The 16,124-nt window shown below is 38.7% G+C and overlaps 1 protein-coding gene across 1 annotated transcript in view; it reads left to right on the top strand.

The window, feature by feature from the left end:
- The window catches only part of KCNH5 (potassium voltage-gated channel subfamily H member 5), a 259,703-nt gene that overhangs the window by 88,573 nt on the left and 155,006 nt on the right, over nt 1–16,124 (top strand). The window lies entirely within an intron of this gene.

The following is a 16,124-nucleotide window of genomic DNA, read 5'->3' as shown; positions in this document are numbered from 1 at the left end:
TGGTTTAAAGAAGTGCCTGGTTCTTCCTAAGTCTGACATAATATAACCTGAGCCTAGCAGAGACAAAGCCCCCCTCCTCTGTAATACAGGGTCACACCATTTGCTCATGCATTCTGTCTGTAGCAGCCATGTGGCCCTAGCAACTGCACTGATTTCAGGCAACCTCCATGCTGAGCCTGGGTACTGGATACAGCAGTGCCAGCTGACCTGAGCACAGTGGGGAACTGGACTAAGCTTTGATATGTACTAAACTTTGGCATGGTGCAGAATTCTTGTACATTGGCCCTGTTTCTGGACCTGAGAAAGACGAGGCTGAACTTTTCCGTAGTAGGACGGACTAAGATGAGACATTGGAAACCTTGGCACAGCCTTCTGTGTGCACCCAAATAAATCTCTTCATGCCACAGCCTCCCACATATGGGTCTCAGAATGCTTTTCTTGCAATCCTGTGAAAAAACACGATTTCTACCTGCAAGACTTTGATGATCTTCTCTACTGCTCTGGCTATTTCTTCTCAGTTCGTGTTGCAGGATCATTATATTCCGTCTCAGATATTGAAAACTGTGATACTGGGAACAAATTACTGAAAAATCAGCTCTCTTGAGAGACTGAGCAGCGTCTCCCTATAAGGAGTGATTTAAGGGGAGCAGGCCAACATCCAGATAGTTCCCTGATCACTTTTCCTGGTGATCCCTGCTTTGTGTATTCTTCCCTCCCAGAGGTCCCTTTGAAACTGCCATTTTAGTCTCTGAAACCTGTAAGTCTGGCCACTGACAGCATAGCAGCGGGGACTGAGTTTCAAACTAGCTCAGTGTCACAATGAAGAGAAAAGAGAGGCTGAGGCTTCTGAGGAGGGTGGAGAAAACATTCAGAGCATGGGGTGCCTGCTGGCAGGCAGGGTGGGAAGGAGCTGAGAGGCTGCTGCCAGAAGGGACCAGCTCTTTTTTTTCTCAGTTCTGTGGTGGGAAAAATAATCAGGGATTTATAATTCATGCTCCTTTTCTCTGGTTTCCTGCCATGACAAGTTTCTTCCCTAACCTGTCTAAAGTGTCCTTATTCTCGATCTCTCATTATCCCTTTATTATGGTCTGTATTATATTCTTTACTTTTTAAATGTATTTACTGCTTGTCTCTGCAACCAAAATGGGAACCACGAAGGCAGGAAACTTGGCTATCTGGTTCAACTCTGTATCCCTGGTTGCTCCATAAATACTTTTTGAGCAAATGAGTGAGTTTTGATACTCCAGATTTGATATTTTGTAAATTCAGAGCAAAGAAAAAGCACACTAGTTTTCCAGACCTAAGTATTTTTGTGGTAGGTTTTTAAATAGTTATACAATGAAACTTACATATATAAATGTGTAGCTGGCTTCATTTTTCTCTAACAGGGCTCACTTAATTTGTGACTTCCCCTTTACTCCCTTCCAACTTTCAATGTGTCCTGTGATGCTGTATCTGTCCTGTAGTTGCGCTGCCCACCGTGTCTGTCACATCCCAGAGCTGTGGCCAGGAAGCAAGATACGCTTCTCTGTGGCCTTCAGGTTTCCTGTCAACCTATTTCAGGTTTCTTCTTTTCACCTCAATTTCCTTTAATTCTTCCCACCTTTGTTTCACTGCTCCTCCTGCCCTCGTATTATCTGGGAAAGGAGCTAAGACTTTAACTGTAAAAACAAAACACAATCCAAGCACAGCAACAACAACAACAACAAAAGGCCATTTGCTGTCTCAAGGGTCTGGTACTTGCCAAGGAAATCTATACTTTAAAGATTATTGTTTTGGCTATGGGCTTAAAAAAAGGTCTAATTTGAAACTGAAAGCTATGCTGCTTTCTTTGTTCTCAGCTGTGTGGACACTGGCCTTGTAAAGTGACTGCCACTGAGCAAATGGGAGGACAGCAGAGGGGCCGTTAGAACTAGCAATTAGAGGGACTGAAGTACTTGTGCGTACATACACTTATATCTTCTTCATCTCCATCACCAGTGCATGCTGGCACATGTGAATGCAATTTGCCAAACTTCCAGTCTCTTTTTGTTCATTGGCTGTAGCAGGGAAACCTTGGGAAATGGCTTAAATGGTTTGGAAACAGCTGGAACCAACTGTATGTACCATAGACAATTTGATGAGGAAAGTTTGGATATTCTATTCTATGGAGGCAACATAAGGTTAGGGCTGTTTCAGTTTAGATCAGAAATAGAAATGTCCTCTTTGTTGTTATCTGCCAAAGAAACGAAATTGTATATTTTAGAGAAATATGTGACCTGAAACAAGGGTGTCCATTTACTCAAAGAGAAATTTCAGTGGCTTCTGATGTTTGGTGAGTGCCTTCCTGTAGCTATTATGTAACTTAAATTGCTAACTTAGATTTAGAGAGAAGTTTCCAGAGAAAGAGAGGTGATTATAATAGGATGTGGTTCATATGACAACACCAGAGAAGACAGCCAAGGTAAATAGGAAGATACCCAGGGTCCACTGGGGAAGGGAAGAAAATCCCAAATATGCTTTGAATCTCTGGTTTTCCTTTTTTAAAAAATTTAGTCTGTGTGGTAATTTAGATTATCTGCCTGTTTTAAATTTAATTTTTAAATCAGAGTAATACATACATTTAGTTTAAAGAGCAAAATGGTGCTAAAAGGTTTACTTTTAAAAAACACAGTTCACAGTTTTTCATGTATTTTTCATTTCTCAGATACTACTTTAAAAATATTTTCACTTTCTTGGTGATATTTATCTTCTTTTTCCCCTCCTAAATAACATGATTATTGGAGAGGATTTTCCATTTCTGTCATTATCTATTAACCTCCTTCTTTGGGTGATGAAAATATAGTTCTCTTTCCTGCCTCCTGCCCCTTAACTACCAGTACATCGCATGTAGACATTTTCCAATTCTCTATTTTCTCTGTACATTTAGATCATAATCTTGATTGAATCAGTACTCTGTTTCCACCATGATGACTATGCAGACACTATACCTGACTCATGTATATACTGTCATTATTTTTCTGAACATTTGTTTTTTCCTAGGATAATTGTTGTCATTAAAATTTACTTCTTAGTGGCTCGGGACTTCCGCCAAGATGGAGGTGTAGGTGGAACCACCTTGCCTCTTGCACAACCAAATCTAAGAACAACTATTTTTAACAACAATAAACACAACCAAGCCACACAGAAAATCGACAATACGGAGTCCGAAGACAACAAAATGCTCAGCTAAACCGGTAAGAGGAGCGAAGCCAGCAGCGGAGCAGGTTGGCAAGAAAAAATCCCCGAATGGGTGGTGCGCGAACGGGTGGTGCGAGAGCAGCCGAAGGCGCTGATTGCGAGCTAGCTACGGGAGCGCACAGGGAAGAGGCGCTGCGGGCTGTCTGCGGTCGGTCCGCATCTGCGTGAGGATAAACCAGTGAGAAGGGAAGCCTGCGCGGGGCAGCAGGCTCGCACAATTCCGATCGGATAAACAGGCCCGGGGCGAGTGGTGTGACTGGACAAACTGGGCTAACCGAGAGGACCGCCATTACTCCCTCTCTGACCACGCCCCCACACACAGCATCACAAACCAGCGACCTGGGTCGCCCCGTCCTGGTAAACAACTAAGGCTTCGCTCTGCTTACTTAACGGCTCGAATAGACCAAAAATGGCTCTAGGACAACTCAGAGTCCCAGAACCGATAGATCTAAGCAATGAAGAAACAGCCAGTCTTTCAGATGCACAGTTCAAAACACTGGTTATCAGGATCCTTACAGAACTGGTTGATTTTAGTCACAAATTGGAGAAACATATGGAAGCTAAACTAATTGAAATGAATGGTAATACAAAGGAAACCAATAGTAATGGAAAGGAGATTGGGACTCAAATCAAGGGAGTGGACCAGAAGGAAGAAAAAAATGATCAAACAGAAAAGAATGAAGAAATAAGAATTCAGAAAAATGAGGAGAAGCTTAGGAACCTCCAGGACATCTTTAAACGTTCCAACATTCGAATTATAGGGGTACCAGAAGGGGAAGAGTCACGAGTGGAAACCTTATTTGAACAAATAATAAAAGAGAACTTCCCCGTTCTGGCAGAGGAAATAGACTTCCAGGAAATCCAGGAAGCTCAGAGAGTCCCAAAGAAGTTGGACCCAAGAAGGAACACACCAAGACACATCATCATTACATTAGCCAAGATTAAAATGAAGGAGAGAATCCTAGAAGCAGCAAGAGCTAAGGGGACAGTCACCTACAAAGGAGTTCCCATCAGACTGTCAGCTGATTTCTCAAAAGAGACCTTACAGGCAAGAAGGGGCTGGAAAGAGGTATTCCAAGTCATGAAATCCAAAGACCTACAACCAAGATTGCTCTACCCAGCAAAGTTTTCATTTAGAATGGAAGGACAGATAAGGTGCTTCTCAGATAAGATCAAATTTAAGGAGTTCATCATCACCAAGCCATTATTATATGAAATGTTAAAGGGACTTACCTAAGAAAAAGAAGATAAAAAAGATGAACAGTGAAAGGACAGCAAACTCACAGTTAGTAACAACCACCCCTAAAACAAAAGCAAACTAAGAGGACAGCTAGATCAGGAGCAGAACCATAGAAATGAAGATCACATGGAGGGTTAGCAACAGGGGAGTGGGAGGAGGGGAAGGGGGGGAGAAGGTACAGAAAATAAGTAGCATAGACAGTAGATAGAAAATAGATAGGGGGAGGGTAAGAATAGTAGGGGAAATACAGAATCTAAAGAACTTGAGACACGTGTTCATGAACTAAAGGGGGAAATGGTGGGGGAGGGGTATGCAGGTGGAGGGGAATGGAGGGGGGGAATAGAACAAATGTAATGGCATAATCAATAAAAAAGTTTAAAAAAATAAAAAAAAATTTACTTAGTTTTACATGTTCTTCTCTTCATTTCATTTCCAAACTCTCTTCTGTTGTATAACTGTCATTTCAATATGGTCATATTAGGTAGTGATCAAGTTGTCATCTTTGGAGGCATTTTCTTTGGAGGCTTCTGTCCATCTCTACTCCGAATTAATCATTATAAGCCAGACCCACAGCTCTCAGCCTGAGATCTCCCTTCATTCATGACCTTCGGGAATCCCTTTGCTTTTCTTTTTTGTGAACCTCATGTTTTCTATGTCTGCTTTGAAGGAACAACTTGTACAATAGGCTCCAGAAAAAGGATGCATAAAAGATACTTTTTTTTAGTTTGCACATCTTTATATGTCTTTAATTTATTCTTACACTTAATTGGTAGTTCATCTGGGTAGAGAGTTCAAAGTTAGAAATGATTTTGCAAAAGAATTTTGAGAATTCAGACAACTGTAATTGAATACCAATAAAGTAATTAAAAAATAAAGTTTAAAAATACTTTTGAGGCATTCCTCCTTTCTCATAGAGTTTTGAGTGGTATTAAATATATCTCTTTATTTTTAAATTTTTACAATTTTTATTTTTTAAATGGATGCATAACAGACATATAACATTAGTTTCAGGTATACAACATAAATATTTGGTATTTATGTACATTGCAAATTATTACAACAATAAATCTGGTTAATATCTATAATCTGAAATAGTGGCAAAATTTTATTTCTCATGATGATAACTTTCAAGATCTATTCTCTTAGCAACTTTCAACTATGCCACACAGTGTTGTTAACTATAGTTAGCATGCTGTAAATAACATTCCTATGTTATTTTATAACTAGAAGTTCATACGTTTTGATCCTTCTTACCCATTTCTCCCATCTCCTACTCCCCTCTCTGGCAACCACCAACTCGTTCTCTGTATCTGTGAACTTACTTTTTGTTTTTTTAGGTTCCACATATAGGTAAGATCATGTGGTATTTTTCTTCCTTTGTCTGACTTATTTCACTTAGCATAATGCTCTTGTGGTCTATCTGTGTTGTTGCAAATGACAAAATTATATTAGTTTCCATGGCTGAATAATACTCTATTGTATTATAAATATACTATATTTTAAAACTTCATTTGTGGATGGTCTCTCAGGTTGTTCTATATTTTGCTATTGTAAATAACACTGCGATGAACATGGGGGTATATATATATATATATATATATATATATATATATATATATATATCTTTTCAAGGTAGTGTTTTTATTTTCTTCAGATAAATACTCAAAAGTGGAACACCTAGATCATATGGTAGTTATATGTTTAATTTTTTCAGGAACCTCCATAATGTTTTCCCTAGTGGCTGAACCAATTCACATTTCCATGAACATTGCACAAGGGTTTCTTTTACTCCATAGCCTCACCAACACTTGTTATTGATGATAACTATTCTAACAGGCATGAGGAGATATCTCACTGTTGTTTTGATTTGCATTTTCCTGATGGTCCATGATGTTGAACACCTTTTAATGTGTCTGTTGACCATCGATGATGTCCTCTTTGGACAATTTTCTTTTATTTATTTTTAAAAGTATTTTTATTGATTATACTATTACAGTTTTCCCAATTTTTTCCTCTTTATCTCCCCTCCTTCCTGCACCCCCAATCCTCCAGCATTCCCCCCACTTAGTTCGTGTTCATGGGTTGTACATATAAGTTCTTTGAGTTCTCTGTTTTTCTATACCATTTTTATCTCTCCCTGTCAATTTTATGGCTACTAATTATGCTTCTTCTTCCCTTCCCCTTCCCCACTGAAATCCTTCCATGTGATGTCCATTTTTATGATTCTGTTCTTGTTCTAATTGTTTGCTTAGTTTTTGTTTTTGTTGTTTTTCATTTCAGGTTCATTTGTTGATAGTTGTGAGTTAGTTGTCATTTTACTGTTCATATTTTTTATCTTCTTTTTCTTAGGTAAATCCCTTTAACATTTCATATAATAAGGGCTTGGTGATGATAAACTCTTTTAACTTGATCTTATCTGGGAAGCACTTTATCTGTCCTTCCATTCTAAATGAAAGCTTTGCTGGATAGAGTCATCTTGGATGTAGGTCCTTGCCTTTCATGACTTTGAATACTTCTTTCCAGCCCCTTCTTGCCTGCAAGGTCTCTTTTGAGAAATCAGCTGACAGTCTGATGGGAACTCCTTGATAGGTAACTCTCTTCCTTCCTCTTGCTGCTTTTAGGATTTTCTCTTTATCTTTAATCTTGGGTAACTTAATGATAATGTGCCTTGGTGTGTTCTTCTTTGGATTCAACTTATTTGGGACTCTCCGGGCTTTCTGGACTTCCTGGAATTGTATTTTCTTTGCCAGATTGGGGAAGTTTTCCTTCATTATTTGTTCAAATAGTTTTCCATTTCTTGCTGTTGTTCTCCTTCTGGCACCCCTATAATTTAGATATTGGAATGTTTCAAGTTGTTCCAGAGATTTATAAGTCTCTTTTCTCTTTTTTAGAGAAAAAAATTCTTTTTACTTCATTCTCTTCCAGTTGGATGTTTATTTTTTCCTTTTGTTCCAAATCATTCTTTTGAGTCCTGGTTTCCTTCCCATCACTGTTGGTTCCCTGAATATTTTGCTGTATTTCATGTTGGGTATCTTTCATTTTTCAACCAAGCTCAATCAGTTCTGTGAGCATTTTGATTACCAGGGCTTTAAATTCTCCATCAGCTAGGTTGGCTATCTCTTCATTGCTTAGGTCTCTTTCTGAAGTTTTGCTCTGTTCTTTCATTTGGGTCATATTTCTTTGTCTTGGTGCACCAGTGTGGTGGTTTTAGTTGACTTTTTCTTTAATTTCTTGGTTTTTGGAGTTCAATGCAGTTTGATTTTCTGGCACATCTGGTTGTTTATTGATTTCACATTGGTTGTTATCCTCTTTTTGGTTGTACAAGGAAGCAAAGGGTTTCTACCTGTGCCTCCATCTTGGTTGGAACTCTCTTTGGAAAAATTTCTATTGAGATCTTCTGGGCATTTTTAATTGGAATTTTTTTTTTTTTTTTTTGCTTTTGAGTTGTATGAATTCTTTATGTATTTTGGGTGTTAAACTCTTATCAGCTATATGGATTGCAAATATTTTCTTACATTCAGTAGGTTGCTTTTTAATTTCATTAATGGTTTCCTTTTTTGTGCAGAAGCTTTTAAATTTGAGGTAGTCCCACATGGTTAATTTTGGTTCATTGCTTTGCTTTATTGTCTAATTCGTTCAAGTCTTGATTTTTGTAAATAATAGTTTTTTTTCTTCTCCTTCCTTTTTGGAAACCTTTACAGTCTTCTTTTGGGAAACAGTATTATAAAATACTATGGGTGATGTCTTTTTCTATGGGCCTGTTTTCATCCATTCTTCCAGATTCTCAGTGGGTATATTTCATCATTTGGAAACATCTATTCTTATTTTCTTTAGTTATTTTATTGATAAGTTTCTCCTTTCCCCCCTTTATTGAAACTCCTAGTATTTGGAAGTTGCATCCCCTGGTTTGATTTTCTGATTTTCTTAGCCCCTTTCTACAATGTTCTATGATTGCCTTTTATCACTCTATATAATAGAAGTTTGTTTTAAGATTATAAATCTGGAGTTTTTATTTTTAATTTTTTTACTCTTAATTCCACAGAGCCAGTTTCCAAGAGCTCTAGGGTTTACTTTGGGTTCCTTCTTATAACATTCCTTTTTTGGTTCATGATTTCAAATTCTATTTTCTCTCTGAGGATGTATGCTAGTTCACATACAGTTTTCATGTACCTACATAGTCTTTTTTTTTTTTTTTTTGAGTTGATTTTTGGTTTGCTGGTTTGCGTCTCTGTTTCTAAAGTTGGAAGTTTGGTGAATTCAGTCTGGGTATCCCGGCTGTCTTTTTAAGACTGGAGTTGTGGTTATGGCTTTACTGTAGGGAGATCTGAATGGCTTATTTTGAACATTCAGCATCATGACTTTTATGTCATTTCTTTGGGTCTGCCAGTTTCCCCAGAGAGAAATTTTTCCAGTATCCAAGCTGGAGAATAAAAGCCTTGCTTCCAACTTCCTGGAAGCTGAATGGGGAAATAGAGCTGGAGGTTTGACATTCAGTGTGTAGGCTTTCACATCACCCCCTGATTTCAGTATGATGTCCTACTTTCTTCTGTTTCCTCAGTCTAGAGGTGCTCTCCAGTCTTCTGCTGGGGTGTGCAGGGGAAATTGCCTGGCTCTGTGGAATTAGGAAGGACATTTGGGGATGGACATCTACCTGCTTCTTAAACGGACTTTCAACCAGTCCTCTAGTTTCAGCTCCACCTTTGTCTTTACTTCCAGAAGTAGCTGATGGCAACTAGTCCTGGTGTATTCAAAGGTTCTATAGTGCAAATCAGAGGGGTTCCTGGCTTTCCTGCTGCTGGTTTAAGTTAGTTACTACTTGTCCTATGCTTTTCAGCTTTCAAACTTTTGCACTGTGTGTGTCTCTACTCTCTTGTCCTTGTGGACTTATGCTTTTAAAGCACCTACTTATTGTTGTTTTCTGGAGTATTGGGAGGAAGCAGAGGTGAATACATGTGGTCAATCTTCCACCTTTGGCTGAGTCTCTCTGCCTCTCTACATGGTTCTGTCAGTTCTGCTGGTTTTTGCTTCTCTTTCCTTTGTTTATTATCCAGATTTATATAACCGCTGATCTAAAAATTCCCACTGCTATTTACCATTTGTCTCAAGCTTTTTAGTAGGGAATATCCCATTCTAGCTAAACCCACTAATGGTCCATTGCTTTAATATCTGTCTCTTGAACTTGTAAGTCTCCTCCACTGTCTGCTTGTTGTCTCAGCTATACTCTGTGGGCCCTGATATTTCCAAGTCCTGTGCTGTTAAAAAACCCCTGCACAATCATTCTTTCTGGTGTTCTACCCCCCTGTATTCATTAGAACCAAGCTTTCTCTTATACTGTGTCGATCCTCAAACCCATCTCCAGCACAGCATACTACCCAATTCCTTAAATATATAGACTAACAGTGTAAAAATGATCATATACTTTGTCATTAGCTAGATTGAGTTTGGGGCCTAACCTTTCATGTAGGTTGATACTCTAAAGGACAGTATGAGATTTACCACCATGACAGGTAAAGCTGGATCTAAATATCTTAAATTCCTTAAAGTTAGGATTCTGTTACACTCTTAGGCCTAGAAATGATCAGCAATAAAGGAGAGGAAAAACCACTCTCAGTACTATGGACTAAGTTGAAAGCAATGAGGGCTAAAATTCCTCTTCTGCATTTAATAAATAGCATTTTATAGTCTACGGTAAATTGAGCACAGTGATGTTTGGATTTTGCTGATGCCTGTTGTAGGTGTTTTTCAGCTCATGCTTGGACTGGAACACTTCATCAGGGCACTCAGTGTAAGATGGGAACATATGTGCCTTTGATGAACACTGCTTTGCAGTGAAAATCACTGGGGTTCCTGTGAATCTGTATATTGTGAGCATTGTTATATAAGTGCTGCCTTTACAATCTTTGGCTTGAGGTTTATAGAGTAAGGGCCTACTGGACGAGCAGGACTGAAAATGGAATATCTCAACTACTATGGTATGTGCAACTTCTCTGTTGTCAGATAGAACTTTGCCCATAAAGCAGGGAAGCCTGGAAAGTAAAAGTCATCATAATTCATGGTAAAAAGTGAGCTTTAAAAGTCTCATGATTGAAGGCTTTGCCCCCATTAGAAGTAACCAGACTTTCAGGAGTGCAGTGAGAAGGGGAAAAATGATGTGGAATAAGGTCAGGAAGGGACTAGGATCTGGTTATTCAGGGCCCTGGAGACCATGTTATGCTGTGGATGGGAACCTGCAGAGGGTTCTGAGGAGAAAATGACATCAGTTAGCATGTCAACAGGGCATTCTGGGCACTATGTTGAAAGTAAACTCAAGGGTGACAAGGGAGGGAAGAGATAATTCAGGGGAGTCTCTTGAAATAATCTTAATGAGAAATGATGGTGGCTTGGACCAAAGCAGTAGCAACAGAGATCGTGGGGTGTGGTGAGATTCTAGTTCTAGTCTGAAGCTAGAACCTATATGACTTTCTGACATGTAGATGCAGGCTGTTAAAGGAAGAAAGGAAGTAAAGGTGACTGCAAGTTATTTATTTATATTTTGGTGTATGCATCTTTAGAGATAGGATAATAATTATAGGGAAAGAAGAGGGTTATTTCGGAGGGGGAGGATGGGGTAGAATTAGGAGTTAAATTTTGATAAGTCATGCATGTTAAGTTTGAGATGAATGTTAGACATATAAGTGGAAATGTCTAATAGTTCATTGGATAGAGAAGTCTGGATTTTAGGGGAGAGATTGGGGCTGGAACATACCTTTGAGAATTGTTGGCATAGGGCTGATATTTAAAGTCTGGTTGATGCTGGGGAACCCTCCAGAGGATTGAGTGTTGATGAGGAAGAGGTCTAAGACCTAAGCCCCCTGGGTCATTCCAGCACTCAGAATTAGTAGACAAGGTGAAACCAACAAAGACACTGAGAAGGAGCACTTGGTGATGTAGGAAGAAGCCTTGGAGTGAAGTGTCCTGTGGGCCAGGTGAGGAAAGTGTTGCAAGGGGACATGAGTGAGCAGCTGTGACACATCAAACAGGATGAGACCTGGGAATCAATCATTGCATTTTATAGTCTGGGGGACACTGGTGGCCTTGAGCAGTTTCGATGGAATCATGGGGAGGGGGAAGCTATTACCTTTTTAAACCTCAATTTTCTCATCTGTAAAATGGAGTATCATGACTTATGTCATAGGTTGTTTTGAGAACTAAGCTAATTGATTCATATAAGTACTCAGGACAGTGCCTAGCATGTTGTAAGTGGTAAATATTTATTTTATTGCTTCTAGACACCTCTATTCAGGTGGACACTAAATGCCAGATACAATCCTTTTGGAAGGCCATGCAAATTAATTAAGAATCCACCTAACTGAATGAGCATCCAGCCCATACACCCCCATGCCAGGCTACCATTGAAAATCTGGTCCAGCAGCTCATCAAATGGGTGAATGTGTATAGTAATTCCATCAAGCATGAAATGACATGACCTCTTCCTCAAGATCACATACCAAATATTAAAGATAATCCCTCTTGTTTCTGGATGCTTATCCATTCCAAATATTGTCCAAAGATAATACTTAATTTACCAGTTTTCTGTTAAAAAGGAATTTTGTTATTCCTATTTGAAAATTATAATTGGGTTTGCTTTATTATCTAGTGTTTTGCCAGCTTTATCTTCTTCAAACATAGGTGTCAGGGAAACAATTATTTCTTTGGCAGGTTCTCTAGTGTCTTGGGATAAAATCTGAGGGAATTGGAACACATGAATTCTTTTAGAGCTATTAATGATTTTTTTAAATCAGTTTGTCTCCCGTTGGGTTTATGTCCTCTCTCAGCAATGCTCCTTATTATCTATACTCTAGTCGGAATGCCATTCTGCTTGAAGCAGAGCGCAGGCTGAGCAGAAGTGGAGGACTTGTAGTGCCATCCATCAGCACAGACCCACAGCCCAAGAAGCAGGTGCTGTGGAATGAATTGTGTCTCCCCACATACGTATGTTAAAACTCCTAACCACCATGCAACTGTGTTGGAGATCGGGCCTTTAAGGAGATGATTAAGGTTAAATAAAGCCATAAGAGGAGCCTTGACCTGATAGAACAGGTGTCCTTTTAGAAGAGGAAGGGACCACAGGGCTTCCTCTCTACCATGTGAGGGCACAGCAAGAAGGTGACCTTCTGCAAGCCAAGAAAAGGCCCTCACTAGAACCCAGTTTTGCTGGAACCCCTCTTCCAGTCTCCAGAACTGTGAAGAAATAGGTTTGTTTTTTTAAGCCACCCAGTCTATGGCATATGGTTATGGCAACCCAAAAAGTTAAGTCAGTGGGACTCTGCTTTCTTTCTAGTATTTGTTGTCCCTAACCTTTTTTAAAAGATAACTTTTTTTGGGGGGGTGGGGGACTTTAGATCTCCTAACAATCTAGTTAACCATGTCCATAGGGGAAAAAATCACTATTTAGGCCTTGAAACACTGTCAGTTTCTTTAACTGCATTCAATATAGTACTTCTGCTGAAGACCATCTAAAAATTTTATAAATTGACCAGAGCAGCTATAAAGATGCACTTGTAGTTTATCAAGCTCCTTTAATGTCCTGGAAGTAAAGGGCAGGGTAGCTAATACAAGCCTACTTTGCTTGCCTTCCTTCCAGTTTTTTCCCTTCTTTTTCTTCTGTACTAAAAACTAGCCTTATTTTCTGTCTGAAACATTTTGAAATGTTTACTGTATGGTATTTCAGAATACACGGAACATTCATCCAATATTGACCAGTATGTAGCCTTTGTAACTTTAAAGCTTGTGCAAGCCCATGGTGGCAAGTAGAAAGCTTATCTACTCCTCTGGTTTATGCACTAACAAAAAAAGATGCCAGTCCTACGCGGTCTTTTCTCTGATTGTTCCAGATTTTTTTTTAAAGGTGGGCATTTCTTTCTTTTTTAATATTTTATCAGAAAGTAATAAAACATTAAGCTCTTATTTGTAGTCTCTGGAAATCTGTAATTGGAAATCTAATTTCAGATTCCAGAATTTCAAGTGTTGAGTAGAGGTTACATTGTGTCCACATGGTTCACAGTGTGGACCATCTCAAAGTCTTACAAGCACAAAAGAGGAAGGCTACTCACTGGGGATTTAATGGTTTAAAGGTATCAGACGTATGTGCAAGGAGCAGTGGAAAGGGCCTGGTTAACACTTTTAATGTCTCTTAATTCATTCTGTGAAATGCAGAATGAATATTACTTATATTATTTGTATCTATATGTCTCTGTGTAACATTACCCAACTTATTATATGTAAATCTATATTTTAGGCCCACACAAAACTGATATTGAAGAATGTTCATTATGACACTCAAGGGGGAAAAATAAAACAGTGTGCTCTTGGAGAATTTTCAAAGAGGAGGAGAAAACATTTAGAAGAACAGCTAAATATGCAAGCTACAGTTTACAAAGGGAATCCATATGGTTTAATGCCATACATTTGTTTGTTTTAAATTTTCGTGGTTTATTTTCAATTTAAAATGAATAGGTACTTTAATTAGTTTTGAAGTAAGCTACAGAGGCATATGTCTGCTAGCAAACACAGAATAACTTATGTGGTCTCCTCTCCCCTGTCCTTGGTGAGAGGTCTGAATTCCAGTTAGCCAGCAGAATGGGGTCCACAGAGACCCCGGCCAGCCGATTCTTAATGTATTGAGAATATGGTTTGGTTTTTCTCTTATTACACTTTGCTTAGAAAAGAAGGAATTTCTAGGTTTTCATTCATCTATTAGTCAGTGCAACACTTATCTGACATATTTCATATTAACATATGTTTACTATTTAGTAGAAATTTACATGTGTCTTCAGTGTCTTGGTATATCTCTGCTTGGCTCTCTAACTATCAAGAAAAGTCTAGATACAAATAGAGATATCTAGGCCTAAGGGTGCAAAGTCAAATAAAATCCTTTTTCTACTCCCTCAGCCTCAAAGGTGTCAAAGGAAAACCACCTTATGGTGGTTGAATCTAGAAGTTGAATCTGGAAGAAAACTTAGTGTCTAAAACTTAGACAGTTGAATGTGCTTACTTATGTAAGGTGAAACCCAGAATGTATATCCTGGGATAAGCCAGAACAAGAGCCCTGGTTATAGATATAATCATATATGGCCACGTATGTCACAGAGTCCCTAAGAGGTCAAATTAAAAAAACACATGATGAGGGTATTTTAAGCTTCTGAGCATACAAAAATTATTGTTGGTATTTTTAGAATACTCAAAATCCAGTCCCTGTTAAACCGGGGCAATGTGGGATGTATTTTATTCATGATGTGTTGGCCCCAAAGGCTCGTAGGTGAAAGGACCAGTCCTGCCCCTTCGGAAACCAGACCACAGCCAGCCAGGGTGATGGGTGGAGAGCTGTGTCAGTGTGATTCCCTGGCATTGTGCTTTCCCCAGCACGGTTGTCCGCTCTTCGTGTGTCCATAGATGTGTACTGTTGGAGACTCATTCACGGTCATGAGCAGTTGTGTCACTTCGTCGAGATTGCCCAGGATGTGGATGACTCAGAACGTGATCGCCCTTTCTCAGTCACACTTGATTGCTAGGTGAGACCACAGCGTGCCCCTCTCGTCAGTGTGAGACGCTGCCCATTCAGTTCGGCTTTCGAGATTCTATTCACAAAGTCACGAATCATACTTACCTGTATTTCAAAGAACCAGCTTAATTTATCCTCCATTTATTTAGTGAAGTGATAGAGTTTGAAACTCCTATTTTTGCTTTGGTTTGAACTAATGATTTTTGGTAGCAAGAGAATGAATACGAAGACCCGTGTCCCTGCAACTATGTTTATAGAACCTACTGAGCCACGCTGGACCACTTTTTGCTTCTTTTTAAAATTTATTTAGAGTTTCTTTTTTATTTTATTGTTTATGCTATTACAGTTGTCCCACTTTCCCTCCTTCGCCCACCTCCAGCCTGCCCCCACTTCCAGAATCAGTCCCCTCACCATTGTCCATGTCCGTGGGTCCTTCATATTTTGTTTCTGAACCAGTGTCAGCTTCTCTAGGCTGCCATGAAAGATGTTTTACAGTTTCACAACAAAGGGTAAAAATAAAATAAATGTTTGGGAAAGCACTTGGAGATAGCTAAAGATAGAGAGCCACACAAAAGCATTCAGACATTGGTAGGAATGACAAATTAATTGTGTGTCCTCTAAGTGGTAACACAGAACAATTAGTACACTTAATTGCTTTTTTTGAAATAAAAAGCTCTTTTGCACTTTGCACAATTTCTTTGTGTAATGAGAATGCTTCATAAATTTGTAAATGAATGCATGACTTATGCTTTAGGGAGTTTGAGCAATGTTTCTCTTTCTATATTTTTTAATTTAATTTTTGTTTTCAGACAGTATTTTTCTTTATTATTACATAAATCCAGAACTGAGTTCTTAATGAGTTAAGTTATTATAAAAAGTTAGGGAAGGGATGGAAAGTAACATTATTTTTAAATGTCTAACAGCTTTGAATAATTTCTCGCTATTTTAGATTTCATGATTTAATGAATCTTGTTTTCAAGACTGTAATTTTTCTTTCTTGGTGGAAATATACCCTAAATAAGTTTTAAAAGATTGTTTGAAAAACACAGAATAACAATGAGTTCAGTGGTTTAATAGTTGTACTGGAGGCTTGGAGATAGATGAAGGGTCATCTTGGAACTGGGG

The sequence above is a fragment of the Artibeus jamaicensis genome, unplaced genomic scaffold, assembly GCF_021234435.1.
Source record: "Artibeus jamaicensis isolate MK-2021 breed Jamaican fruit bat unplaced genomic scaffold, CSHL_Jam_final contig_851, whole genome shotgun sequence".
In the NCBI taxonomy this organism is placed as follows: Eukaryota; Metazoa; Chordata; class Mammalia; order Chiroptera; family Phyllostomidae; genus Artibeus; species Artibeus jamaicensis.
Note: the sequence above shows the minus strand (reverse complement) of the source record. Positions and strands in the feature narration are given on the sequence as shown.